This window comes from Rhipicephalus microplus, chromosome 2, assembly GCF_043290135.1.
Source record: "Rhipicephalus microplus isolate Deutch F79 chromosome 2, USDA_Rmic, whole genome shotgun sequence".
Taxonomy (NCBI): Eukaryota; Metazoa; Arthropoda; class Arachnida; order Ixodida; family Ixodidae; genus Rhipicephalus; species Rhipicephalus microplus.
Window position 1 is genome coordinate 83752289 of NC_134701.1, and position 5922 is coordinate 83758210.

The 5922-nt window shown below is 46.9% G+C and overlaps 1 pseudogene; it reads right to left on the minus strand.

The window, feature by feature from the left end:
* Nucleotides 1–254: 254 nt before the first annotated feature.
* LOC142790149 (WD repeat-containing protein 37-like) lies at nucleotides 255–5672 on the minus strand (annotated as a pseudogene).
* Nucleotides 5673–5922: the final 250 nt, after the last annotated feature.

A 5922-nucleotide genomic window follows, 5' to 3' on the forward strand; every position in this document is an offset into this window, starting at 1 on the left:
CTACCATTCGTGCACACCTAGCTCTAAAAGGACATCGCACCAGTCACGGCAAATATCTCTACTACCTCAGATCGGATCAAGTTAACATCGACGCCACGATAACTATCTTTTACACGTGCCAGATGCGGAGCAATAAAGGCGCTCACCGGATTAGTCGCAAAACTAGGGCACTTTAGTTGGTCTTGGACACAGAGCTGATGAGATGAGAAACATAGCATACCACCTCTGCGGAATCGGCGGACCCCTGTGATGCTCTAGAAGTGAGACGTAGCAGCTTTGAGCTCCCCCTGGACCACTTTCTGATTCTTCATGCGAATGAAGCCATCATTGCTTGAGACGAGGGCCACAGGAACTGCAAGGATGCCATTGTGCAGAAACTGATCCACTGGTATCTCCTGTGGTGGAAGAGAAGCAGCCCAGAGGAAAGCCCCTTATCCAAATGAAGAAAACGGCATTTGAGTGCTCTTTCTAGCGATAAAAGCGCTTACGTAACTGTAAAAACACTAAAGTAACACCTAAGGAAGACAATGTAACCTCAGCAACTACACAATAAACTTAGGCCGAAACCCTTGAGCAAGCACGGCCAGCTACTTGCAGGCTTCACTCAGTTTTGTTCTTCACCTCAGTACTCTTAGCACCAGTACTTGCAATAATCTACGTCTTCATTATTATATTACGGCAATACTAATTACTATCATAACTTTCAACACTTTCACTACCATTTATCACTATTTCCGCCATCAATGCAAGTAATCCTTGCCTTCAAAGCTTTTCTTGTGTCTATCACTAGTACTATACAAGGCCAATTCGCTTGCTCAGAGCTCTACTTCGAAGTGTTAGTCATAATCCTGATCGTCGTTGATCATCATTGCCAAAGCGTTGATGGTTACATCCAGACTGAATGCTTTTATCAACAGCAGTAGCACTGTTTCTTCAAGAGGGAAATGGTAATTGTGGGAGAAATGCTGAGAGGTAGGTCTGAGTACATTTTCTGGCCTACTACTACGCGCTAGGGAAGGGGAGGGGGTGGAAAACAAAGAGGCTTTGCTTTTTGGTGGTGTTGATTCAACGCTATGGTTATCGGTGCTTTCCAAACCGGAGCACTTGCTTCAGTTAGTAAGCTCAAAAATTATGACACGAATGTATTCATCACTTAATTCATGTCCCGAATAAAGCAAATACACTTTCAATGACTTCTAAAACACGCATATAATGTAAGTTGAATATTCCTAGCAATTACTTTTCAACTGTGTATATTATTTATCCCGGTGGGCGTCCTTTTCGTTTAAAGTGTTGATAGGGTGATTTTACCTAAACAACGACATCGAGATGCCGACGCAGCTACTGTCTTGCAGAGTGGTGGAGTGGGCTTGCGGGACGAACGCCAGGCATGTCATAAAGCCTGACGTTGTCATGCGGAATGGCTATGACATTTTGGGTTGAGATGGCAAGTCTGTGAACAGGTGAGTTCAGTCTGATTGTAGTCAGGGGTGACCGCATGTTCTTCAAGTCCGAGATCTCTACTGTGCAGTCATCGCTTCTTGACCCTAATTTGTCTCGTGAGACAAATGCGGCAAAGGTGACAGCTTTTGTATGGCCCTGAAACACGCTGACTGAGTGTATTGGTTCCCGGAAGTCGCGCAGCCGAAATTTCGTGTTCTTAGAGGCCCTCAACAACACGCGTTGCATCAGGCGGGTCCTGGTGGGGGTCAGTTCTTGGTCATGGCCATTGACTGAATGACAAGCTCTCCCTTTTCAACGTTGTAGACTTCGGCTGTGTGGTACCAGGATGCACTGATCCCCGGGTCTCCACCCGACAGCCAGTCGAATGCGATCACAACACTGATATTGCCTGTGAGCTTGGTCCATGAGCTTTTCATCACAAGAACGTTGCTTGAAGAGTCCATATCATCATCTAACGTCAACCACATTTTCTGATGAATGCCCTTTTACCAAATCTAATGCCACCGCTGCAGATGTTGCAGCCCTCCAGATGTGGGTGCTCTGGTCCCCCGAGGCTGTCAAGAGAGGATATTTTGTCAAATGGAAGCGCACAGAATTCGCCGAACCCTCGTGACCTGCATACTGCACAATGCACTGACCCGTCTGAATATCCCAAAGCCGATCTATATGATCTCGCAATGCTGTTGCAAGGACACAAACGTGACGTGCTGACCTCCCAGATTGTTGCGATGGCCAAAGTAACCCACAGCCTGCTTGCAGCTCAAGGTGGACGTCCTGAAGCTCGAGACAATGCGACTGGTGGAAGCCTTCAGCTTGTATATGCTCTTTATTTTCTGTGAGAGCTGACTTGTGGTCATGGACTCCCTCTTGGCCTTGGCCGTGGCCTTGGCCCCCATGAAAGGAGGGGGGGGGGGGCGTTCTCACTGCCCACGTGCGCGTCGACGGTTAGCTTGTGGGCGCCGCTGGCCAGCTGCAGGCAACAGGCGCCAGCTACTCACTCAGCGTCTCCGTTTTCTCTTTCAGTGCGTGATTTTCGGCCTACAGTGACTTGAACGTTTTCTCACTCTCGCTGAACAACTCGCACAGGCGGTCCCTTAACGCCGATGGCAGCACTGATTAGACGTCATCATTCTTGGCGTAAGAAGACGGTAGGTGAGGGCCCCTGTCACTGAGAACGCGAGCAAGGTTCTTTATTTCCTTGGTATTGCTTGGTTTGCTGGTCGAGTCGTGTGGAATGTTCTGGCTCTTATTCCTTTTGGTAATCCCTACAGCCTTTGTCGAAAGAGGACCAGCCGTTCACTTGGTTACGCTATAAAATCGTCGGGCACCGGGCACATAATACACAAAGTGCCCGATGTCCTGTCAAAACACTTCTCTGTACACACTCATCATCACGGTGAACGTCTGTTTCATTCGAAGCGTTGAACGGGTGATTATGCCTTCCAAACGCCGTCGCGACCCCAACGCAGCTACTGTCTTGCGATTGCTTTAATCATGACAAAGCTTTGCGCAGAGCCAATGCAAACAAAAGCTGTCCTACTACCATGAGGCGTAACATCATCTTTGAGGATGTCTGGTTATTGTACGTTGTAGAGACAACTCAACTTACGTAATCTTTGTCGTTCGAAGTGGAAAAATAATTACACAAAGACAAGACAAAACGTTCCTTTCCTCGAACAAAGCCGAATAAGTGAATCATTATGAATTTAGAGACAACTCAAGAAACATGTAGTGGACAACTCACAATGCATTTGAGAAGAATGCCAATGTTTGCAGAGAATAAACGGTCAACAACGCATATTCAAAAGTCAACGTCAGGACGAATTTGATCAAGATTAGAAATCGTGCTGTAGAGAAATCGTGCTGTACGCCCTGGTGGCCAAAGCACGTATATCCCGGCTGTCCCGCGGACGAGGGCGGCGACTGGTAGGGGTGGTGCGGGCACGTCGCCTAAACGAAACGAAACGACGCTGGAGGTACTCTTGCATATTTAAAGGCGCCTACTACATAGGAATACGGGAGGATGTTTGTTTCTACTTCTTTTCTTATTTGTAAAATTAAATAAAATGGAGGCGGCATTGAATCTAAGCGCTCAGGTGATCAGAGTGTGTTTGCTCTTGCTTTTCTTTCAAGTTGCTTCAATCTAGTTTAAAAGCAAAATTGCGCTTGTATCCTAGATATATACTGTAGTCATGACAGCTACCAGTGAAAAGCATAGCCAAACAGCAGCCTTTCACGGTTAATAATGTGTAAATAAAATGAGCACATTTTGCAGCATGTGGCCGATCTAATAACTTCCTTGTGTGATCACCACCCACCTCCAAGCTACTTCTTAGTAGCTTGGACCTCCTCTTGAAGTGCACGATACAATAGGTCGATTAGATTAGATTAGATTTGTAGGGTGTAACGTCCCAAAACCACCATATGAATATGAGAGGTGCCGTAGTGGCGGGCTCCGGAAATTTCGAGCACCTGGGGTTCTTTAACGTGCACCCAGGTCTGTAGTCTTCATCATTTGCATACATTTACGTACGAGGGAAGCTGTCTTGTCCACAAGGTGCGTGCAGGAAATGTTCACCGAAGCCAATGAATAGTGACGGTGGATGCGCGCCGTGGTTGGGGAGAAAGTACCACAGGCAAATGGGAAAATGACAGATTTAGAGTGACTAATGATTGTTTCGAATCCGGTCATCGCGGCGAGGACTATGTGAGCTTCTTTGGCCTCGTTTGGGTCCTGTGTGTGCATGGAGCCGACGCACATCGTAATAGGCTCTTAATTGACTGAGGTACGTTTTGACGACAAATTGATTGCATAGGCTTGTCTGGGGACTGGGAATCTTGCTACATCAACGTGAGCCGCCTTAGCTTTTGTGTCATAGGCACTGTGAAGGTTTCTGCCACAAGCGGCACGCAATGCCTCAAGCAACAAGGCTGCCAGTACCAACGATGACGATCCCCCTTTATTCCAACTCATCTTGGTCACAGCGCACGCAGGAAATCCTGGTAACGAAGCCACCCACAGACAAGCTCGAGGACTTGTACGCCGAGCAGTGGGACAGACTTCAGACTATGATATTGAAGAAACCAAACCACTCATCCCCTTTCACGACATCATGCAGTACAAGCTGACAAGGCAAACTAAACCACACCCATACCCTCAACTAAAAAAATCTCAAGAAATCACTTGACAGTGGCTTCAAACGAACTCATTCCCTTCCCCGTACATGTAAGACACATATATTCACCTTTATTTACATCTGCGTGGACCCTTTGCAAAAAAAAGACCGCAAACTTAGACCACATTATCTGGGGATGCAGCAAGGACCCTCCCCCACCACACCTCCTAGGAGTGTCACCTTCAAGTGAGGCCTGGGAGGCAATGCTCACGACCACACGCCTGGACACCCAGATACGGCCCATCAAACGTGCTGACCAGGTGGCGACCAGTCATGGCCTGACAGCCCTTGTCTCTTAGGAAACCGTCAGCTGTCATAATAAAGTTGTTTACAACTGCTACACTGAATAGTGATAAAAATACGCATGTGATCGATACTCTATGCCGAGAGGCCTCCGTTTAAGGTATTTTTATTGCGAAAGCATCAGAATTCATTAGGAGAAGTTGTGCTGTCAATGTCGACATGGACGTCATAGGTTTTGAGGAAAAGCTCATCTTGTTCGCTAACAAAAACTGAAGAAAGATTCAAAGTAAAGAAATACCGCCCGCATCTTCTCAAGGGGAACTCCAGGGGTGCATCGAATACGTCGGAAAGTGGTGGGATATCGCATGAATGTTGTGAAATTGCGTATAGCTTAGAAACGGTCAATTGTATTTTCATCTTTATTATTCTGATTTATTGAATCAAGGAGAAGCGTTGACTTAACGTCAAGCGAATTCCTACGCGCGATCCAGTACTCACGTATACGGGGCGGCCAGTGAACAGTTGTGCAGCGTGAACAGTCGTTTTCTCTAAAGAAGATAGTTTTTCATGGGGACCTTCGACGAAAAAATTTTGGTCTGTCTGACTGTCTGTTTGTACAATTGCCTGTTTGTCAACCTATAACGGTGCTGAGTATTCTAAACGGCACCAGACGATACCCCAATAGGCCGACCCCATCCGTCGCACCCACCAATGCTGCTCAAAATTCAGCGTTCAGACTTGTGAGATTGTTAATTATAAAATAATTATTGCGCTTACCTGAGGCGCCATAACAACACGTATATATTCTTTATGTGTGCCGTCTACTAGAAAAGGCATACATAAGTAATTTTAAGGACCGTAGAGTTTATCAAGCCGCGCTGACCATGCAACGCTCACACGCAAAGGAAAGTGCTTCCAACGCTTTGCTAAGACGACACGGTGGTGGCACCTACCTGTCACCTAGCGTTCTACACCATATCGCCTCTGAGACGGGCACGCACGCCCGTCTCAGAGCCACGCGATTCGTTTTCCAAGATAA